The sequence below is a fragment of the Ylistrum balloti genome, unplaced genomic scaffold (genome assembly GCF_031769215.1).
Source record: "Ylistrum balloti isolate Yb309-2 unplaced genomic scaffold, AGI_CSIRO_Ybal_v1 Utg370000, whole genome shotgun sequence".
NCBI lineage: Eukaryota > Metazoa > Mollusca > Bivalvia > Pectinida > Pectinidae > Ylistrum > Ylistrum balloti.
The window spans coordinates 119,632-143,412 of NW_026782078.1; the positions used below are offsets into that span (position 1 = coordinate 119,632).

The window sequence follows — 23,781 nt, forward strand, 5'->3', positions numbered from 1 at the left end:
ATTTCTGCGTGTGATATGACTGAGTTTATATATTCCATTTCTTTGTGTGATATGACTGAGTTTATATATTCCATTTCTGCGTGTGATATGACTCTGAGTTTATATATTCCATTTCTGTGTGTGATATGACTCTGAGTTTATATATTCCCTTTCTTTGTATGATATGACTCTGAGTTTATATATTCCCTTTCTTTGTATGATATGACTCTGAGTTTATATATTCCATTTCTGTGTGTGATATGACTCTGAGTTTATATATTCCATTTCTGTGTGTGATATGACTCTGAGTTTATATATTCCATTTCTTTGTGTGATATGACTCTGAGTTTATATATTCCATTTCTGCGTGTGATATGACTGAGTTTATATATTCCATTTCTGCGTGTGATATGACTCTGAGTTTATATATTCCATTTCTGCGTGTGATATGACTGAGTTTATATATTCCATTTCTGCGTGTGATATGACTGAGTTTATATATTCCATTTCTGTGTGTGATATGACTCTGAGTTTATATATTCCATTTCTGCGTGTGATATGACTCTGAGTTTATATATTCCATTTCTGTGTGTGATATGACTCTGAGTTTATATATTCCATTTCTGTGTGTGATATGACTCTGAGTTTATATATTCCATTTCTGCGTGTGATATGACTCTGAGTTTATATATTCCATTTCTTTGTGTGATATGACTCTGAGTTTATATATTCCATTTCTGCGTGTGATATGACTCTGAGTTTATATATTCCATTTCTGTGTGTGATATGACTCTGAGTTTATATATTCCATTTCTGTGTGTGATATGACTCTGAGTTTATATATTCCATTTCTGCGTGTGATATGACTGAGTTTATATATTCCATATTGACTGAGTTTATATATTCCATTTCTTTGTGTGATATGACTCTGAGTTTATATATTCCATTTCTTTGTGTGATATGACTCTGAGTTTATATATTCCATTTCTGCGTGTGATATGACTGAGTTTATATATTCCATTTCTGTGTGTGTTTTGACTCTGAGTTTATATATTCCATTTCTTTGTGTGATGTGACTTTGAGTTTGATGTTTTGATGCCTAAGATATGCCTGCTGACTTCAATATTGTTAACCTTGTTCTCATTTGAGAGCATGACATTACTTACATGGATTTACCCAGATTTACTTGGCAGGTGTTGTCAATGAAACAGAGGGTGCTTATCCTTATGGAACATCTGGTCTTATTCTGTTTGTGCAAATCTTTTAATTATGCTTTATGCTTGTTTTAACAATTTTGAATTTTTTCTATTTTTTAGGTATTTCTTTGTTGTTTTTGGAACATTTACTGTCAACTGAAACAAAACCTTGGAGTGTTTGTAGTTTCTTAATTGAAATGACGACATTAAAAGCCTACACACACTGAATTGTTGCTGATCACAGACAATTTTCTAACCACATAAGATCAATACAGTGATGAAGCAAGGACCAGAATACTAATCTGTAAGTCCAAACTGAAGTGGAAAATCCCTGCAGAGATGTAACTATTTGATGGTAAAGAACCCCATTTACCTCACATAAACCATTACTCAAACGAAGCAGGGATATAACATTACAAACTCAACAAGTTGAAGCCCATCTATATGTGTAATTAATCTACACACATATTTTAAGACAATTTCAAAAGTACATTTTGTTGATTGAAAATGCCAATTAAATGCTTTTGAATCATTCTTAAGTGGGAACATTAACAGGGAATTATCACTCATATAATAAAAAGGACACAACATAACTTCTGAACTTGTATGACATAGTTTTATTGAATCTACTGGACTGACAATGTATACTGGGACATATATTTTAGGGCCTTGAATCCTAATCTCAACATTAATGTTCTCATGTATTCTACAGTTATACAGGGGTCAAATCTTGTAGGAGTGATAAATACACATATTTTTTTTAAATGAAAAAAGAATTAAAAACAATCAGCAGTATACATTCAATAGTTTATATAGTTATAATGAAAACTGTCGCCCCTGAATCTACGAGTACCTTTTCTATGTTCCCCCGATGTGCAGGGATCCTGTGATTTACAGCATCATATAACACTTTTTTATCGATAATCCAGGTAAATAAGCAAGCTGTTCATTACCACAGGTAACATCACTTCTACAGGTGAAACATTACCACACACAAACTATGTCTATATTTGTCATGGAAATATCAAACAGGTTTGGATGCTGTTCATTTGTATGACAATTCAGAATCATCGTTTGATGCCGTGTATCCTGAAATTGTATTGATGTTCTGTATTATCCATCCAATACATTGGTCCTGTGATCTGGGTGGGTGATGACTTATACAAGACACCATACCATTACCAGGAAAAATTCTAATAGGAATACTGTGCCAACTATCAAATGAATTCAAATCCTGTGTGAAATGTTGGACCGAAGTATCAGGGTCGGAAATGGAATCTGGATGCAAACAGGATGTTACCCAGGGCAGCAAACATTACTTTTACAATTTGATTCTTCTAATACTTTAAAAAAAACCCTTAATTTCTATAAATGAATGGAGAAAATACAATAGTATAATGACAACATGTACCGTAATACAGCCTATAAATCAATAATTTAAATTTTGGTAATTTGATATTAAATAGAATGTATTAAATGCAGCATATACTGGACATGCACTGCTTTTTGACAGAATGTGTGCTGTAAAACTTAACATTCACGAAGTGTTGTATTTGCACTGCTTCACATTGTTTTCTCATCAACTTTTCTTGCAGCACATTTGCAGTGCTATTGCAAAAACACTGCATGTGTGCTAAATTATTTGCTGTTATTGAGGTTTATTCGGGTTGTAAATGTGCTGCAATTTTGTAATGGATTCTAACTGTCCTAAACAATGACATGATATCAATGTATAATAATCTCAGTCAGTTTGATCTGGGATGCTGAGTTCAAAAATATGCAACTGTAGAAGTGTCAGAATCAGAAGGAAGTTTTTAAATCCTAAATAATCCTGATCTTTCATCATATCTGCTTTCCCAGTCATTTCACCTTTAACCTTTCCTTGACTTACTCCTTTGCTTAACCTTTGACCTCATCCCTGACATATCCCTTGCCCTAATCTCTGAAATCTTTCCTATTTTTCCATAAAAAGATTACAAAGACTGTACAAGTATCTTCGACAATTCCTGAGAAATACAAGCTGTTTCACTTTAATACATGATGATAATAATTCTTTAACAATATTAATACCGGAACTGACGGAGGTCATCAAGGGTAGATTTGGTGACATATTACAGTATAATGTGAGGCCGACCCTGATATAATGGTGACACAACAATTGGAGTTGGGAGAAGTGTGTCTCTGTGTCGCCTCACTACAGCTCTATTACAAGCTCAGCTTACCTGTAATTACACTGACACTTGTACAGTTAACGTTAGTCATAGAAACGAAAATACGTTTCTAATGATATTTTTTAATAATTACGACTAAGAACGCAATAAAATTGTGCAATGACGTTCTTCTTAATTTCCTGGTGTCTGTAATAGACTACATACAATTTGGAGTATTGAGTATACTGGCAGTATCATATGTGATACATTTGAGTAGAGACAGAAATATGATCACATATAAGCAGGTTTACCAACACTTAGCATCTCACTCCTGTAAATTTGATTTCCTATCCTGTTTCCTTCAGAGAAGATATATATTAATTCTGTAAATTATGATCAATAAATCGTACCGTGATCCATATAGACTACGACTTTGATATCTGGAAGAATGAATAAGATTATTCAAATTTTCTAAAATGTAATGATGGAAAGTTACCATATAGAATTAAAAGATCATTTTCTTCATAACAAAGAGCTAATAGTTTCACTCAAATTTAAACAGAATATGATTATAATGCTGTAATTATGCTTGTATGTTTAGAGAAATCAATATTTCGAAACAAGTTCATTTGAGGTGAAAAAAATTTTTTTTTGAACTAATTTTGGAATCACGATTTTTATTACTACAGGTTTTAAAAGAATGTGCTTTGTAATATCTCTTACATCATTGATATATAATTCCATTTTTACCGAGTCACCCTATTTTCAAACGAGTACTTTAACCTTCATTCCTGTTATGGTTTTCTATTTCCGAGAGATAAAATCATGCAGAGTAATACTTACACCATACTACAAGACAAATTAAACTCAATTTCAAACCATTTAATTGTTTTTGAAAAATCTGCCATTAAATTTCGTTACAGACACATACAAGCACTTATCTGAAAATGATCAACCCCCGGTAGGTTCATTTGAGAGTTTGTGAATCATTTGATAGTAAATTGAACACGTTAATTTGTAAGGTGTTTGACAATATACCAGTGTGTGAGATAGGTACAGGAATATACAGGCGTGAAATGTGTCGCCACTCTTGCTATTAAATCTACAAATCCTAGTAAACACACAGGTACAACATGTTTGTAATGAATAACCCCACATTTACAATGTATATAATACATGACAAAAAAACAAGTAAAGTAGTGGCGATATAGACCAATATACATTGTTCATGTGTGGTTACTCTATGTGCTCACGATATCAAAACCTAACTGTTCATTTTGTAGACATTTCGTCGTCACACCTTTTGTATCGCCCTGCCATCTAAAGTGTGACCATTCTTTTGTGGTAGCTGAAGTATTCATAAGCCTGTATATAATGAATTGTTTACCTCCTGAAGATGTATCGTGGTGAACTTGTCACAAAACTTCTATCAGTGGACCATACAAGGATTGATCAGTGTTATGATGCACTATACATTTTATAAGCTGACAAGATCAACCTCAGATGAACACGTCCACATATGGAATCTCGTATTTATCCTAATATCCAATCTATTGTTACATATGATCCTTGTCCAATTTCTTACATTTTAACATGTGGTCATTTAAAACTGACATATTCAATAATTGAGTCTATACAATGACTTTTTGTATCTATAGGTTTAAAAACATTGTAAAATCATGATTTTTTTTTCTAAATTCTTACAATGCACAAGGGTGTTAATTTAGTTAAATATGGTATCTCTACTTAACTGTCTCCAATGCTAAAGCAATGGATCAAACTAACATTAATTCTTGTAAACCCTGATCTATCATCTATATACTTTAACATAAGTTAAGTGATATGATATACAGAGAATACTTAAAAATCAACAAGCTGTCATAAAAAAATTCCTTTGTGGTTGCGCTACATAAAGCCATTTTAATGAAGCCAAATATCCCATTTATGCTGATGTTTTCATGATGTTGATGATAAAATCTTTTTGTAATTTCACATTTTTTATATATTTCTCTGTCGGATGATACTGAGGTTATCTACTCTATATATATACGATCTGAAGCTGATCACATCCTACTCCAAAACTACCTGAGGTACTACACATCAATCTCAGGGTATAACTGGGTCCAAACAATGTTTGAATGATCATGTTTGAGAGCTAGCATCAGCAAGAGTTCACTTGACCTTGACAACAGGAATGGACACAAAATATTAATAATAATAATTAAGAAATCTGACAATTCAATCTGTAGATAAAATCTGTTATAATAAAAATAAACTGTAGGACCAACATTGTTACTGGCAGGGAAGACAAACACATGGATGCAGAAAGACATTTCAAAATTGTCTAAATTCTAGGTATGTATTCTATTTCTGTCCTGGTCATTTATAAAAAAAAATAATACTAGATGTCAGTGTATTATTTTGTCTGCTTGTAAACACACAAAGGAAAGCAGTAACTTGAGAAAAGAAAGTAAAGAAGGTTTTGAAGTGATCCTTTTCTCAGAAATCTACATAACATAATGAATGGCATATGTAAAGTCCAGCTTAGTGAACAAAGATGTTCTGATAGAAAAAAAAGTTCTGGAGAAAAATTGTTACCCTTTGTTGTTTAGAAATAGCAATTTAAGAAATCCAGAATGGTTTGTTCAAGGTGACCTTGGCTTTTCAATAACCTTTTCATGATTCCATAAATACAATATCTATCATCCTACAAGAGAAACTCTGGCCCATTAATTCAGATATCAGTACTATAAGACAAAATTTATATCAATAACGACATAAAAGTCACCAGTCAGTGACATGATAAAATAATTTACAGACAAAACAGGAAAAAATGACCAAATCAATGATCATAATTTACAACAAATGGAGGTAATTGATTATATACCAATAAATTCCCCTCCGGATTGTGTTTATTATTCATCTGCACTGAAACAAATCATATCAAAGGATTCTTTTTTCTCTTGATGTTGGAAATGGTCATAGCAACAACAGGTACAAAACCTGATAATGCGGAGAAGGGCTGGACTGTGTGTCGGAAGTGCTGCTCTATTTTGTAGAATACCGACAACAAAATACCCAGCCTCCCTATAAAACAGACTTAACTAGGTACATACAGGATGGGTACTGGTCATTGTTCAATTATTGCTGCGATTACCTGGAAATGTTTATCAATTATTTGACAGTTGTTTGAGGGTGGGAACAATTAGACAACTGTGTGAAGGCTTGAATTGATTATTGACCACTATTTGAAGGTTTGAACTGATTAAAGACAACTGTTTGAAGGTTTGAACTGATTATTGACAACTGTTTGAAGGTTTGAACTGATTATTGACAACTGTTTGAAGGTTTGAACTGATTATTGACAACTGTTTGAAGGTTTGAACTGATTATTGACAACTGTTTGAAGGTTTGAACTAATTAAAGACAAATGTTTGAAGGTTTGAACTAATCAAAGACAACTGTTTGAAGGTTTGAACTGATTATTGACAACTGTTTGAAGGTTTGAACTGATTATTGACAACTGTTTGAAGGTTTGAACTGATTAAAGACAACTGTTTGAAGGTTTGAACTAATTATTAACAACTGTTTGAAGGTTTGAACTAATTAAAGACAACTGTTTGAAGGTTTGAACTAATTAAAGACAACTGTTTGAAGGTTTGAACTAATTAAAGACAACTGTTTGAAGGTTTGAACTAATTAAAGACAACTGTTTGAAGGTTTGAACTAATTAAAGACAACTGTTTGAAGGTTTGAACTAATTAAAGACAAATGTTTGAAGGTTTGAACTAATTAAAGACAACTGTTTGAAGGTTTGAACTGATTAAAGACAACTGTTTGAAGGTTTGAACTAATTAAAGACAACTGTTTGAAGGTTTGAACTAATTAAAGACAACTGTTTGAAGGTTTGAACTAATTAAAGACAACTGTTTGAAGGTTTGAACTGATTATTGACAACTGTTTGAAGTTTGTTTGACAACTGTTTGAAGGTTTAAAGACAACTGTTTGAAGGTTTGAACTGATTATTGACAACTGTTTGAAGGTTTGAACTAATTAAAGACAAATGTTTGAAGGTTTGAACTAATTAAAGACAACTGTTTGAAGGTTTGAACTGATTATTGACAACTGTTTGAAGGTTTGAACTAATTAAAGACAACTGTTTGAAGGTTTGAACTGATTATTGACAACTGTTTGAAGGTTTGAACTAATTATTGACAACTGTTTGAAGGTTTGAACTGATTATTGACAACTGTTTGAAGGTTTGAACTAATAATTGACAACTGTTTGAAGGTTTGAACTGATTATTGACAACTGTTTGAAGGTTAGAACTAATTATTGACAACTGTTTGAAGGTTTGAACTGATTATTGACAACTGTTTGAAGGTTTGAACTGATTATTGACAACTGTTTGAAGGTTTGAACTGATTATTGACAACTGTTTGAAGGTTTGAACTGATTATTGACAACTGTTTGAAGGTTTGAACTAATTAAAGACAACTGTTTGAAGGTTTGAACTAATTAAAGACAACTGTTTGAAGTTAACAATTAATTATTAACAACTGTTTGATGAATAGATTGAACTCCACAATATCATATTTACATAACAATACAATACTATTAGTAAATATGCATGTTAGGTCCTTGGCGTATAGCGGGGTAACTCATCAAAATTAATACCAAATGTTCCACCAAACTGGGGAAACAAAATGAAGGTGATTGTGTTCAGGGTGAAAGATATGATATAGATTGGTGAACATAATATAAACTGAACATCAAATTATTTGGAAATTTTGCTGTAATTAATCAATGATTTCAATGAAACAATACAATTGATATAAATCAATTATCATATTTAACTTCAAAAAGAAAGTTCACTTAATCACAAATTAGGACTTTGACAGTAACCAATATGTAAATTACAGGTAACACACCACAATGCTTTGCCTATTAATGGAAAACAGATGCCATCTTCTAATTATAATTTCTACATCAAAGGAGAAGATTAATCTCAACATGGATTTTGCCTGAATCATAAACAGTGCCGTCAAACATAATTCTATTGAAGACAGTTCCAGACAACATGTCCTGCAATGATGATGAAAAATTTGTGTGTTGGCATAAAGTGCATACCTCTAAATTCAAAGTATTCCTTACTTCTCTTTGATGTTGCTAGCAGAGTAACGCCTCAGAGTCCCTAACATAGCAGTCTCTCAACATCACAGACTACATATATACTCAACAAATTCAAAATCTCTTTTGAAGTGTTTAACAAGATAAGAAGAATGGAAATATTTTAAGCATACTATCTTGTATAATTTTAAACACTAATATGTAAACCAAAATACCGGGACATTATGCTCAGGGCCATGTCCTCTGGTGCTCTGGTCCTGTCGGGTCAAGGAAACAAAATTGATACCAGGATTGGTGTGAGGAGGATCTTACTGATGTGTGAAGTTTTACAAAGATGAATAACTCCATGGAAATGTTTGTGGATAGTGGGAAACATGTGATAATGCATAATTCCAGAGATTAGTGAACAAGTCCACCAGCTTCAATGTAAAGCCATCTTTTAGAAGTTTTAATCTGTCAGGCTTATAAAACACTCAGATAATAATTCTGATGTACATCTATTTCCATTGATACAGGTCTTAATGTAGTGTGTACTTAAAATGGTAAAAATGTTTTATCAGTCATAAAAATGTCAGGAAGTTAAGTAATTATAAAAGCATATAAAAAAAAGGCTACAAGTCACAGTAAAAAACCTTTTGGCTCCTGCCTTTTTTTGTCTCTATAAGACTGACTAGCATGCTTACATTATTTTGCATTGTATTTTAAATGATATCTGCACTTCAGGAAAAAAGATTAAAAAAATAGACACAAAATTTTCTGAAAAACTTCTTTTGCAGATCAGCATGAATTCCAGAGATTTATGGCATTAAAATTTGCTTACAAAGAACACTCTATCAGTTGATATCATATACAAAAAGAAACCTTACGATTCAAAAGTACTTTTGTAGCACTAACACCATAATTAATAAAAAAAAAAAAAAATTAATTTTCAAGCACATGTGGACTAGGTTTTGATGCAAATTCTCAAAGGGGTCTTTGATACCATGACAAGAGAAGGAAGGGTGACTAAGGTACCCAGTGATTCCTCTTTTATCTTCCTAGAAGTGTATATCATGTATCATGTGTCCCCAATCACCAGAATTATTTATCACATCAAAACATTCAGCACAACGTTTTTGCTAATTCATAGTTGATATAAGTTCTGAAAGATACAAATTCTTTTGACAGCACGATTTATAATGGATAATGTCAAAGGTATCGATAAAGGATTCTCAAACCTCTTAGGTAGCCATCCTTTGATTTCCAGGTTTTTGTACTCCGACTGATGTTGGGGAAGCTAAACGCAGCTGAATGGATGTTGCATGGGACCCCCATAATTTTCATTAACATCAGTACCTACATCATACACAAACACATCGAATACATAACAGTCATGCTGTGAAAAATACAGGGTTTCTCAGTTTTTTCAGAATGTTTTACGCCTGTAAACATTCCTAGCATGGGCGACTTCACTGTGAGAGTTAGACAACAGATTTTTCACAGATCTGAGAGAAAGGCTTTTGAAGTCTAGTAATAATTAGACATATTACGACTGATTTAGCTGAATTATTCATCGTCATACAGAGACCAGAAGCAGAGATAATTGACTTATGTCTACCTCAACTCAGGTGCCCCTTTGACAATCGCACAGTATAATTGCTAGCTAGTCGGGAGACTGTGGTAATTATTCCCCCTGACTTGGGGCTGGGCTGAGCGAGGTATTTGATGTTGTGTTCCTCTCAGATCACAGGCACCTACAGACTTCCTTTAAAGTCAGTGTACACCAGTTTACACATGAACGGAAAATATACCAGTCTATTTTATTCATAAACCACATCACATGGGTTTGTTAAATAAATGATAATTAGGACAATAGAACAGCTGTATCACAAGTAAACAATATTTGTAAACAATGAGTACAATATAAGTCCACCTGGCTAATTAATTTCCTTGTATTTATATATTTAAACAAAAAGGAGAATGTTCCATTTATTACAGGTTAGTATGTACTGGCAAATTATTTTCACAGTTTTTTTTTTAGAATTAAAAATTACCAATTCATCATCAAGAATGATTTGAAATATAGTTCCTCCTTATAAAAAAGAATCACTCACTTAAATATCTGAAATTGTTTCTTTTATATTTTAAGTTAACAAGATATACTTCTGAGCTTGATTTTTTAAACAAAACTTTTGACATTTATTTCAGTGTTTTGATAGACTTTGTCCTTCTACAAGAGATTATGAACATTATAAACATATTTGATATCAATCAACATAAAACTGTATTAAAAAAAACCCAAGTAGTTTGAAAGAACACTGCAAATAATACCTCAAAAAAAGAAGTAAGTCAAGAAGAGTTATTTCCCTTGCAAATGTTATGCCCTTCCACACATACTCTTCCAAAACAAGGGCAATAACTCTGCCAGGTTTGTCATAGTCGTGTTTGATTTTGTCAGTTTTAATGGTAACTATTTGTGTTACACAGTATTACTACAGATTACAAAGGATCATACACAACTGACACACTGAACTTATATTGTATAGCATTGATTGTACTAGCTGATAAAACAAGACTTTTACTTGTGTACATATAGTGTCTATACTGATCTGCTGTTGTTACCTGAACCACACAATTACGTCATGCTAAGCTCTTTTTTTTCTGTGGCTGTCTGTATCTAGATTCAGAAATACCTTATAGCTGAGCAAGATACAGGTAAACATGCACACTAGCACTTTCATAATCCAGACCTTAGTCTGTCTCCAGATATTTACATGTAGAAATTAACTCTTGAAAACAACCAGTATCATTGGATGATTCTATTACTATTGAAATTAATGAGAGCTGAATTACTGAGCAAAATGAAAAGATATATATATCTTTACATGTTTTCTGTCTGTTTAGGTACATATTATGCATGTATTTTTGTACATGGAATCACAAAAGTTTGACTCCATTACTCGGGTGAAAAATTCACATTAATTATACGGTTACGGCTAGTCATGGAAATGTGATAAGGGAAAATATCGAATAATGTGTTCAGGGATTGTATAGACAGTTACCTTGGTGTCTTAAAGGTACACAATTATCATATACAGGTGTTATATACAGGTGTTCCTAAATAATCAATGACCACAGTTAGGCTCAGTTTTTATCAGGATTGTACATTCTTGGCATGGATGTGCATAATGTACATATGCACCAGAGCAGACTGATACGTGGGTAGACTAGACGTCTACATTCACTTGCCTCGTACAGGTAAATGTAGGATGGGATATGGAAAATAAATGTATTTTGAAAAAATTAGAACGATTTAGGTCAAAGACTTTATATGTGCATCATAATATTTTAATTCATAATATTCAACTTTCAGTTATCGTAAAATTTCACATCTAAACATATCTGAATACAGCAGCTTTTAACATAAATAACATGAATATCACATAAATAGTCAGCATCTACCTGTCTGTCTCCATGTAGGTCCTACCAGGTAAATGGTACCAGTTGATTACAGGTACGTTCTTCACCTAATTATAGGTATCAGTTTTTTGTAAAGCTACTCAATATTTTTCCTCTCAGCAATGGAAGGATATGTTACCTGTCAGCTCAGGTAGCTGTGGTTTTCATACAGATGGTAAAGGAATCATCTACATACTTAATACATTTCTCAATCCTCAAGTTCAAGCTTTATATTCAACTGCATGACAAAGCAAACTACACGAAAATCTATAATAGAAATTTAATTTATCAAAAGAAGGTGCCACTTGATCAATAAATTAAATCAGATAAGGATTACTTTATTTATACTGTCAGATGAAGTCTATAAATTAAGACCAACACTGGAGGAAGTTTGGACATCACTGGATTCACCAGACTTATAGAGACAAAAGCATCAACACAAGGCCTTAAACAGCAACATACTTTTATTTTATAAAAAGTTTTTATAAATCCTCCTAAATATCTTACTGGAATTTTGAGGACAAGTCAAGGTTTAAAGAATTAGATGTTTACCCATAATTATTTTTCAAATATTTCAAAATTTGAGTGGTCCAAGTATTTAATAATATCGAAATACTCCTAATATTTTGAAGTACATAGGTTTTACATCATAGTGTTAATAATCCATTAAAATTTAGCCAGCTTGACACAAAATACATTCATTCATGCGGCTATATAAAATATCTCTCCCACTTTCATGCCTGAATCCTGTAGTATACTCATGAATGCATGTATATCAAGTTTTCAGATTTGTTTTCAGCACTGAAGTTTTCAGGGTAACATGTTTTCTGGTTACAATTTAAAGACATATCCCTTTCTGTCTTTCAGTGTCTATATCAACTAAAAATTCCACTACAGCTCTAAAGAGTTCTCTCCGACACAGAGCTAACTTTTGTTTTCTGTAATCAATCTGAAGCCATTAAGTATCACTGGGTTAGATGATACAACAGGATTGTTCCCTCTTGGTCTTCAAATGTCATTACCACGGTAACATATACAAGTAAACCTGTGATCAGACCAGGCATCCATACAAACACTTCTGAATCACACCCCTGTGATGTAATACCCACAACACTTCTTCACTGATGGAATGTCAACTGATCCTCAAATGTTGACAAATCTGCGTGGTTGCTTACTCTGTCTACTAAAATGTGATCAATCACGAAACGTAACCCTCATAAGATACTGAATTTTCTATTCCTTACAATGACAAATATTTAGAAATAAATCTTGCTTTGGAATTTTTTGTTACTTTAAAAATAATCATTTTCATTAAGGAGTATTTGGAAATGATTCATCATAATGTATAAGAAAACAATGCCATACATGTATACTGCAAGATTTACACATTTTCTTAATGTTGCTGTTTTACACAGTTCATATTTCATCAACCCAAGTTCGTCCTTTTTCCCTCCCTTCTCTCTGCTATATCAAAGCTTGCTCTGACTCACTGTAACCAATGGGTATTAAATTCTACAAGTATAACACAATAGCTTCAAAATCTTTTGTAAATCTAATCTAGAGGAATGCAACAAATAATTGTAGCTATGGTATATCTCAAGCAGAGCAATTAAAACCACTTCTTAAAATATTTCCCTAAAACTCTGGCAATTCTCTAGGATTTTGAAATTTGTAGAAAACTCGTTGAAACATCATAAGTCTGATAATACAGTAGTGTTGACACTTGCCTTAGTGAGATTGACTTGGTGCGGGACAGGAAGGTGGAGAAAAGAAGGTCAATATTTACTTGCCTGCTGGCTTGGTACAACTAAAAGCTGTATGTTTATACAATATAACTACATTGTATGTCATTCAATTTTTACTCCAAATTCTTCCTTTCCCGCCACACATGGAAAACTCTAAACAACTCTGTGTACGACATGACCCCTGTATGATAAAAACATTATTAATATTTAACAAATTAAGTCAACTAAAGTCAGCAACTTTAGAAAAATGATGAGTTTTACATAATCGATTAAAGAGAAATGACTAAGGTTTTTGTTTTGTTTAGTGCCATTAGAGAATAAGATAGATTTCAGCATTCTTAAAAATCAACCAAACTGATGAGTCCCTGTTCCATCCACAACTTCAGCAGAAATGATAAGAATAAGGAGTGTTAATATAGACAAATTATTTTAGGTTCTCATCACAGATGAAATATGGTCGTATTTCAATACATATATAACCTGAACAAATCTGCATGGTTTCCTTGACCTTAATGTGTGAACTTGTATGGTTGTTCAACATTTCTGTAGCTGACAATTCATTGGTACATTGTTTGGTAGGACTATATCAGGAATGTGGCCATGCTGCCTACTTTCTACACATTGTACCGATTCAGTTTTTTCATCGGAATGTGAACTAATCGTGTAGAATTAATTTTGTAATTTGTGCCTCATACATTACTTAGCAAATGACCATGACTGTGACCTTGGGAAATGTGTGATAATATTCCATCCAGTAAATGAATAGTCAGTACATCTGTTGATGAGCAAGACCTTTGATCATCTGTGCCATTTCCACCTTGTTGATGAAAAGACAGTACAGTTGTGTGACCTTAATTGTGACCTTGAGTGTGATCTTTGATTATCTGTGCCATTTCCACCTTGTTGATGAAAAGACAGTACAGTTGTGTGACCTTAACTGTGACCTTGAGTGTGATCTTTGATTATCTGTGCCATTTCCACCTTGTTGATGAAAAGACAGTACAGTTGTGTGACCTTAATTGTGACCTTGAGTGTGATCTTTGATTATCTGTGCCATTTCCACCTTGTTGATGAAAAGACAGTACAGTTGTGTGACCTTAATTGTGACCTTGAGTGTGATCTTTGATTATCTGTGCCATTTTCACCTTGTTGATGAAAAGACAGTACAGTTGTGTGACCTTAATTGTGACCTTGAGTGTGATCTTTGATTATCTGTGCCATTTCCACCTTGTTGATGAAAAGACAGTACAGTTGTGTGACCTTAACTGTGACCTTGAGTGTGACCTTTGATTATCTGTGCTGATTCCACCCTGATAACTAATAGACAGTACATCTGTTTTGAATGTGATATTGATTATAGCTTTCAATTACCTGTAGCAATTCCACCATGGGTACTAATAGACAATCACTGAGTGTGACCTTGAGTTATGAGTGTGACCTTGAGGGTGACTTTGAGACCTTGACTGTGACATTTGAATATCTGTGATGATTACACCCGTGAACTAATAGGCAGTCTGTTTAAGTATGTGAGACATTTACAACATGACAGGGACATGTTATCAAAGCAAGATAAAACTATAGACAGGTAATCAAGCGTTCAATGAGAGGCACTTGAAAATGTCTTTGATACATCAGTGTACATTTCATATTTCATAAACCAGTACAGGTTTCGTTTAGAATATATTGCATTCCAAACTTTATGGGGACTTTAATGTTACAACAACAAATGGGTCTTGTCGTCTTTGAAGCTGTCAGTTACAACAGAGTACTTATCTTTATTATAGAAATTTCATATCTCCACATTTCATATCCCTAACGTCACTGTATTAACCACTGAACTAGATAGGGAATGTTCGTTAAAGTCACTAAATGTCACTAACTTCACTTTCCCTTTCTCTGATAAAAATTCCTTTAAAACCAAATTTTTTAAAGTGATATCAGAAATGAGTACTTTTGTATCATCTATCAATTGAATTTACAAAGTTAAGATAATTGATAACTATGATTAGATTATAACCATTAAAACAATCAATAAATTGAGTGAATCTGGTTCAACTAGGTGTTTTAACTAATTACAGATCATCAAACTTTTTTCAAGAAAATAAACAACATAGTGGTCTACAAGATATGATTTATTTATCACAAGAAATGCTTTTAATATTAAGTATCAAACTTGATATAAATATCAAACAGGTTTTAAAAAGAAGAAGCTCTTGGTTAATTGGCAGAAAAACCAAGAGAAATCATAAAACCCGTTCACAAACATGATTTAAAAACATTTTTGGAGATAATAAATGGAACAATTTTCTAATAAAGATATTAAAATTCTGTACGAGACCAACTAGAAATTTATGATAGTGTAAATGACATGGATAATATACAATAAAATTAAGAGTCAACACACCCTGTAAACACTGACTATACACCCCAGTGACTTTCAGTTTTATTTTATTTCAGAACTTGTTTTAGATTGTCAGTTATCCTTATTATATCTGTGATTTATCTAACATGTCTGCTTCAAGTAAAAACCATATACATGATGATAAACTGAATATTTTATCTGAAGAACAGTTTATAAAAAGATTATTGTAAAAATTATGCAATAGTATGTCACTAAAAAGACAGGCTTGAAGTACCTTTAAGTTTAACTCTGTTCCAAGGAGCTGACACCTCTGTATAGCCTCGGATTACCTGAGGACATTCCAGGTTCTTCAACCACCCTGGATTTATACAATCCAATCTTAGCTGACTTACAATTAGGGTTATACCTGAAGTTAAGACGTGACTTTTACATACCTATAAACTTAGGTCATCATTAGAACAATTTCTATACTATATCCAATTACCTAGAAACTAAGGTGTAGTATCAGTCGCAGACCACTTCAGTTCTATGGGCAGCTACAGAATATAGTGGAGTAAAATGCAGCCAAATGCTAGAGCAGGGACGTATAATATGTCCCTGGTTAGAGTAAACTGACATATTGTAGAGTATCAAAATAATACTTTAAAAAGTAAGAGTGATTGCTTGTAATCAATAACAGATACTAATACTGTCATCAGACATTTAACAAAAAACAAAACATTTATGTCTCAAAAAATTATAATATTCAGACAATAATCAAAATTTTACAAATTTCTCTAAACTAAAGTCCAAGCTGAAAAAACAAGACTTTTTCACATTCCTTCCTAAGCTTCACAGAATTTGTGGGAATAATGGAAGGTTACAAATACAAAAGTACCAGATAACAAAATGAATCTCCTGAATATTTTCATAGGGTGGCGCCTGTGTTATCTATATCACATTAAACAATTAAAGGGGAAAGACCTGTTTTCCTAATACAAAAATGTGTAAAACATAACTTTCCTATCATTAGGTGAATTTCTATGGTAATGTTAACATTTTAGTGAATAGACTGATGTAAACTTTGACACATATTCTGATCTGGGCTTGTTATAAATGAAGTTGTGGCTTAAAAAATCATGAATTTTTATCGAAAGACTTCAAAAGATTTCTTGTAACATTTATAAATACTTGCACTAAAATAAACTTCATTTTTCAAAAAATGTTTACAGATAGTATACGGAATTGGGTAATTTTAAACACATCAAGGACAAAGTACCACAGTTTGACATGTTAAGTCTATAAGCTGGCAGTAAAACTGTTAATGTCTGATCAATTCTGATCTATCCAGTTCAGTAACTACAAGCAATTCCATGTGAAAACAGTTTGATACATTCTACCTATATGGTGATTAAGATGTTTTAGATACGAAATTGTAAACTTAACACATGAATGAAGAAAACCAGAAAATGACGGTTTCACTAAGTTACTTTTTAAATGAAACATTTTTCTTTTAAATTCATATACATAATGCACAATTTATCTTAATTTGTGTGTGTCAAATTTTCTCTCATCAAACAAATTTATGTTTTTCCGATAGCATCTTCATCAATACTTCTTAATGATTTCATGTTAAATGTTGATATAATGTGTCATCGGATATCATAAATTTTGGTACAAGTCATAACACATTGCTACAGATACTGCCCTGCCCGCAGGTAAGAATTTCAAGCTCCAGTGCCCTGCCTCACTTTCATCAGTATCTAACGAGTTCTCACCTGAGGTGAGGTGCTGGAATATTTGTAACATATACTAGGTACCATTGTATATAACCTGTTAATGATAAAGCACCTTGGTCTATAGAGAGCCAGTGTTCCAAATACTAGTTTCACCTTAAGACACTTTAATATAGCTAAATGATGGGAGTCAATTTGAAACATTTTATCACATTTGCTGTTTGTCACATGAGTCGTCACCAATGGTTGTGATCGATGGATGATGACTGAATTTGAGAAGGGTACTTTCTTTTTTAAATGTTACATATTCTCTCAGTGCACAAACAGACATGAAATCTGCTATATTTTTCATTTCATTTATGTGAAATATGTAGATTTAATATTTCAGAATTAACAGTAGATAAAAGGAATACAAATATCTAATAGAGTCTATTAAACGGTGAACAAGGTGACAGATGTTTAAATTGCTATATAAAAAATTTAATAGACACATGATGTACCAGATTACTATCCAGCTGGAAATTTGTAGGCATTCCTGCATCTGGTTCACATGGAAAGTTCAAAGAATATTTCATTCATAATGATTCCAATATTGGCCACTATGATGTAGATACATGTGTACCTTAATCCAGATTGAAGAATCCAGGTAAATTTTTCATCTTTAAATCTAGATAATTTCACTTCTCTACATCAAAAGAGCTTTACCAGTTTTATAATTCCAACCATGGTAAAGGTGTATTTTTTATATGATAAATACAAAATTAGTTCAATGTGTAACAGACAGAAAAAACACAAATGCTAATTAAACATTGTTTTCTATAATGTAATAAGCTTTCCTTGACGAGAAATCTAACTGTGGTTATCTAGAAAACCTTGATCATAAGGATTAGTATACTCGCACAAAAACATTATGAAAATTCTTCTCAACCTCTATCCGTCTCTATAATAAAATTTGAACACACCGTATCAAGTAAGTCAAAATAACACATCTGATTAATGCAAACATATTTTGAGGTCAATACAATTAAACCAGTAAAATTTCTTTTCACATATCATTTCTAAATACAGGAACTTTAACAATCAGGTATGGGAGACAATTATATTGTACAAATGGTAGACTTAAGACAAACTGGTGGTTCAGTCATTCTGACAGCGCTATTGACAGACAGGTACTTGAGAAATTGTGAAAAGGGACTTGGGACAATTTACCATATCTACGCTACTATAGCTCTGAGTATATCCATACAGATATTTGGCTTTGTAAATAAGATATGAAGTATTATTCCTCGCTGACCAAGTGTAAAGGGGCTTATTGAGCTCAGCACATTACCAGTAAGGTTTTCTGGTATCAGTATCTATGTACAGGTATTTCTATATGGTCAGAGGTATTAGTGGGAGTATATGTCGGTCAGCATGGTCAATGGCTTTAGCTGGAGACCAGCAGAGATCTCGTCTATTGTGATCGTCTGTAGGACAAATGGCTATATTCGAATCCAATCTTAGTTTAAATAAGTACAACAGAAAAGATACTGATCTTTTACTTCACCCTCAGAGAGATAAATATTACATTTAGGAAAAAGAACAACTTATTCAATATTCAAGTCAAGTCAATCAAGAATGATTTAATTCTTGTCAAAGTTTATATTTTCTTTTAAAGTAAAATACTGGCTAAGAGCTTGAACTATTTTCTAATTATCAACATCTGACGTACGTGTCGTATATTTTATTGGGCATGAATACCTAGAATATTTACTACCATTGCACGATGTGTGAATAGTGCTCACCTGAAAAGTTATATCTGGTGAATGATCCGTGGGTGTGACAATGGGAAAGACTCGGGTAGAAGGGAGAGTTACTCGGCAATGTTGACACATCTACAATACCCTACAATCCCACAACAAAACAGCCCAATAATTGTCATAGATGGCGATCTCCTCTCAATAAACACACTGGTTCATATCAATCTAACTTATCTCACTATTTTCTTCTTAAGAAATCTTTACAGTTTATTCAATGCTGCAGAAAAAGTTTGCCTAATTTAAAACATTTTGCTTGAATAGGTCACGGTAAAACATCAATTAATACCTTTCATCCACCTGTGGGTCTATTTCTGTCTGGTGTTCTGTGGATTCTTGTTACATATACAGCTATTTGTGGATATAAGAACTGAACTTAATGAACATATAGGATCTACAGAGCACCGAACACCAAACCTTCACAATGGTGTAACGTAAACACTTCTGTAATACACAAGTATTTACTTTTTTGTTTAAAAATGTTGCAGCTGCACATTCTTATAACAAATTAGAAGCGTAATAATTACCTGTACAACAGGATATGTTTCAATTATCTGCATATAATAGATACCAGAAATAAGATTGTACACAATATATACATAGGAATACAGAAATGCTTTTAAAATAAATGAATAATTTTTCTTAGCACCTTTCTGTATATTTATTGATCAACAAAAATGCAAACATTTTCACATCATACATATCCAGGTATTTACTTATTAAAAGACATTTATTAATTGAAATCCCTTCAAAATAATGCCATGATCTTTAATGCCAAATTGTCTCCCCTTATAAGAGATTTTTTTAATAGAGATAGGAATGTAAAGGTTGTCTTTTCTAGGCCAGCAATAAAAGTTCTTTCTATGTTTTATTTGTATTTGTTACAACAAAAACAGTTTGACAAATGAATGGAAACAGCCACATACATGTAAAGATCCAAGCCCTACAGAATATCTGCTGCACAATCCAGGAAAAAAAAGATTTTTATAAAGTTTCAGAAATCTTATTTATAACTAATGAGTATGAAGATAAATGTGTTTTATTTCCAACATAAAATTGAAATAACACTGCATAATCTGTAATAGAAACGATTTGTTGTAGAAAAAACACCCAACCTTTTTAACACATTTTATCTGCCTTTTAACTTGATGACTATCAACCATTTTTATCTAGCTTCATTTTTGCAATAAAGAAATGTGGAGGAGATATGCTAAATTGTGTATTTGTAAAACGTCATGAGCTCTTGATGGCTGTAAAATAGATCTAATGTGACATTTACAGTGTAACAGAATTTCTGATGCAGACAACATTTAACATTTTCAGGTACAAAGCATTTTTAATCATTAGGAGATGGGTATGTAATGTGATGTACAGGGTACATATCATATTCACACTCCACACTCCAGTGGTAAACTCAACCTGACGTACCACCCATATTGCAGAGTACAAAATGATGGAGTCGAAATCGAGACTTAGACATACAGATTTTATCAAATATTTATGAGGAGCAGGATATTTCCACAATATTATATTTCATTTCATTAAACCTGTAAAGAAAAGATAATTGAAATATTTTTTTTCAGGAAGGTTTTGCAAATATGAATTTCTAATATTCAGAAAATGATCCTGGAGTCCTGGAAAATTGTAGCTGTTACATAACCGCCTTCAGCTCCATCAGTGGAGTGTAAGACTGAAGTAAGCTAGAAGTCTCTGGTTCAATTCCTAGTAAAGGCACTGAAAAACTGACCTCTGCCACACATGTTTAAAACAAATCACAAAGTAGCATCATTGTAAAAAAACAAATGTAAAGTTACTTTGAGCATTCATCTTACTGTAATTCCCAGAGGCCAACACATTACTTCTTTAAAATCTGGGGGCGCATTTAAAAAAGAAAAACATCTGGGAGGCCTTTTACATGCTATCCAAATCAATCAGGGTAAAGTGATCAGCACAGACTCGTCCGTTTGTCAGCTTCGCGAGAAACACAAATCCCCACATGTAGGGAGCGTCCAGCTACACACCTCGGACATTCACCTGCATGAGGTTATATAGAGCAATGCTCTAAAAGAGTGAGATTTGATAGCCCCTAACAGGATCATGAAATAACATTAATGTCTAATTTTGTTTAACAGCAATATGTATGGTCTGATTGACATATTGCCCAAATAAATACAGTATTCAATAATTTAAAAGTAACCAACAACTTTCTTCTGTAAACTTAGAATACAGGTAATACTTAACATGTAATGTTACCAGGTAGCAATCAAACAGGTTTAAAATCTTCTCTAATTTGAAAATGATTGATTTATAGACTGTACTAACATAGGTGTGAAGTCGGAGGTAAACCTGTCCCAAACATGTTTGGTAGCCTCTTTATGTAAAACACAATCCACTTTCCTCCAACTTAATGCATTGGTTTGGGGCAATTTTACATTTGATGGCCTCTTCAGCCTTAACTAGACAATATAACTAGTCTTATCAAGACTTCATCTCAAACAAACCTGGAGCAATTTCTGCTCACAAGTACTTGTAGATACACACAAACTGTACAAAACACAAGTAAATCATAAAAAAACATAGTAAGTGCAATATTAACCGGAAATCCTATTTATTGCGTCATTGTATTTCTGACATTGCTAACCTTTATCAGTAGATATATCACTATTTATTTTTCTTAAGAAAATATTGTATATTTCCAAATTTCAGTAAAGAAATTATTTCACTGTTAACATTTCCAGACAAATCTACTTTGAAAGGTTCATGAATTTCAACTCTGGGTGGCCAACCTTTCATAACCTTTTTTTTTTCATTCCACAACTTTTAAATTCTTTTCTTATCACTCACTAACAAAATACTTATTGAACTTGTGTTACATTGAATTTATCTCATATTTCACTGGTGTCAAGGCCAAACAAAGAATATGTCTGACCTTCGAGAGAAAAAGACAGATATAAGGGCAGAAAATGGGTTTTATTATGCAATTAGTTCTAAGTTGTGTCCTTACTTAGTTAGGCTATGATCAAAAGATACAGAGATTTATTGATAGACCGTGCTTTACTTCCTATGAGCATGTCACTAATCAGGCAGACAGGTATGTGTGCATTAGTTGCAAGATGTCACAAATGAAAGTTTGACATAAGCGAACTGTTATACCGTTTCTCAATATGATTTTCATTCTTCTTGTTAGATGTGTTCCTGTGATATACTTTTAAAATGAAACGCCATCACAATTTTGTCTGAAGTCTTTTGTGAAACTTTAGCACAGAGCAATAATGTGAAAGACTGACCCAAACAAGACTTTCCACTCAACCACCTCTAGGCAATTAATGAACTTTAAAAAGTGGATGATTGGTTTTGTAAAGGTTTGGTTATATAAGTCATTCGAGGTCATTCAATGTCACAGAATCTTTGCTCTGATCATCACATGCTGCACCTCTTCAACAGGAAACTTTGCCTCAATGTACAAGTAACACTATTATCTATGTACTCAGGGTAGAGTATGTGGTGTTTCCCCAACCAGAAAAAATATGCTACACTATATGAAACCCCGTTGTTTTTATGTGACCTTTGGCCTCACACAAAACATGACTGTAACTCTAGAGCATGAACCTCTATACCCTTCATAGAGTCTTTGTCTGAATTAACTCGATACATTGACAGAATACCGTACTGTAACAATCCTCGCATATTTTGCCAACTTTAAAATATACATTTTGGCATATCTTCAAACTATGCTATTAAGTTTCTTACCAAAGGTAGACAATTACCTAGTTTAACATACACATGATTGTGACAAATATGTGTAAAGTTAAATGCTTATTAAATCCTATCTTATTGAAGTTTGTTGAAAAAAGGTTTGATAATTATCGTAAACATCCGCTCTTCGAGTTAAACACATTGTAAAACCAGTCCTACAACATTCAGCATAACAACTTTAACAACTGAAAGCTTGTGAACCACATAGTTCACCCAGGTGGTATCTATACCCAGCTGTATGTACAATGGCCCTAGTTCATACCCATGATTTCAGGCCTAACTCTTTACATATCACCAGATTTCTCATCTTAACTTTAAAATATCTGTTTGTGCTGAGTACTTTACAGAAGTGTGTAAGTCTGGCTGTTGATGGTGGATACTGTTTGTAGAGCCTGTTGTTTATCTAATGAGTTTATAATGCCTATTACAAGATACAGCCTTGTTTGTATGTGATAGCAGGCAGGTTTCTGTGATATTCCACTGGGAATGATACTGGGATCTGGAGTATCCCTGT

At 32.8% G+C, this 23,781-nt stretch overlaps 1 protein-coding gene across 1 annotated transcript in view; it reads right to left on the reverse strand.

The window, feature by feature from the left end:
• LOC132548062 (tetratricopeptide repeat protein 28-like) overlaps window positions 1-23,781 on the reverse strand; it is a 113,909-nt gene that overhangs the window by 58,121 nt on the left and 32,007 nt on the right. The window lies entirely within an intron of this gene.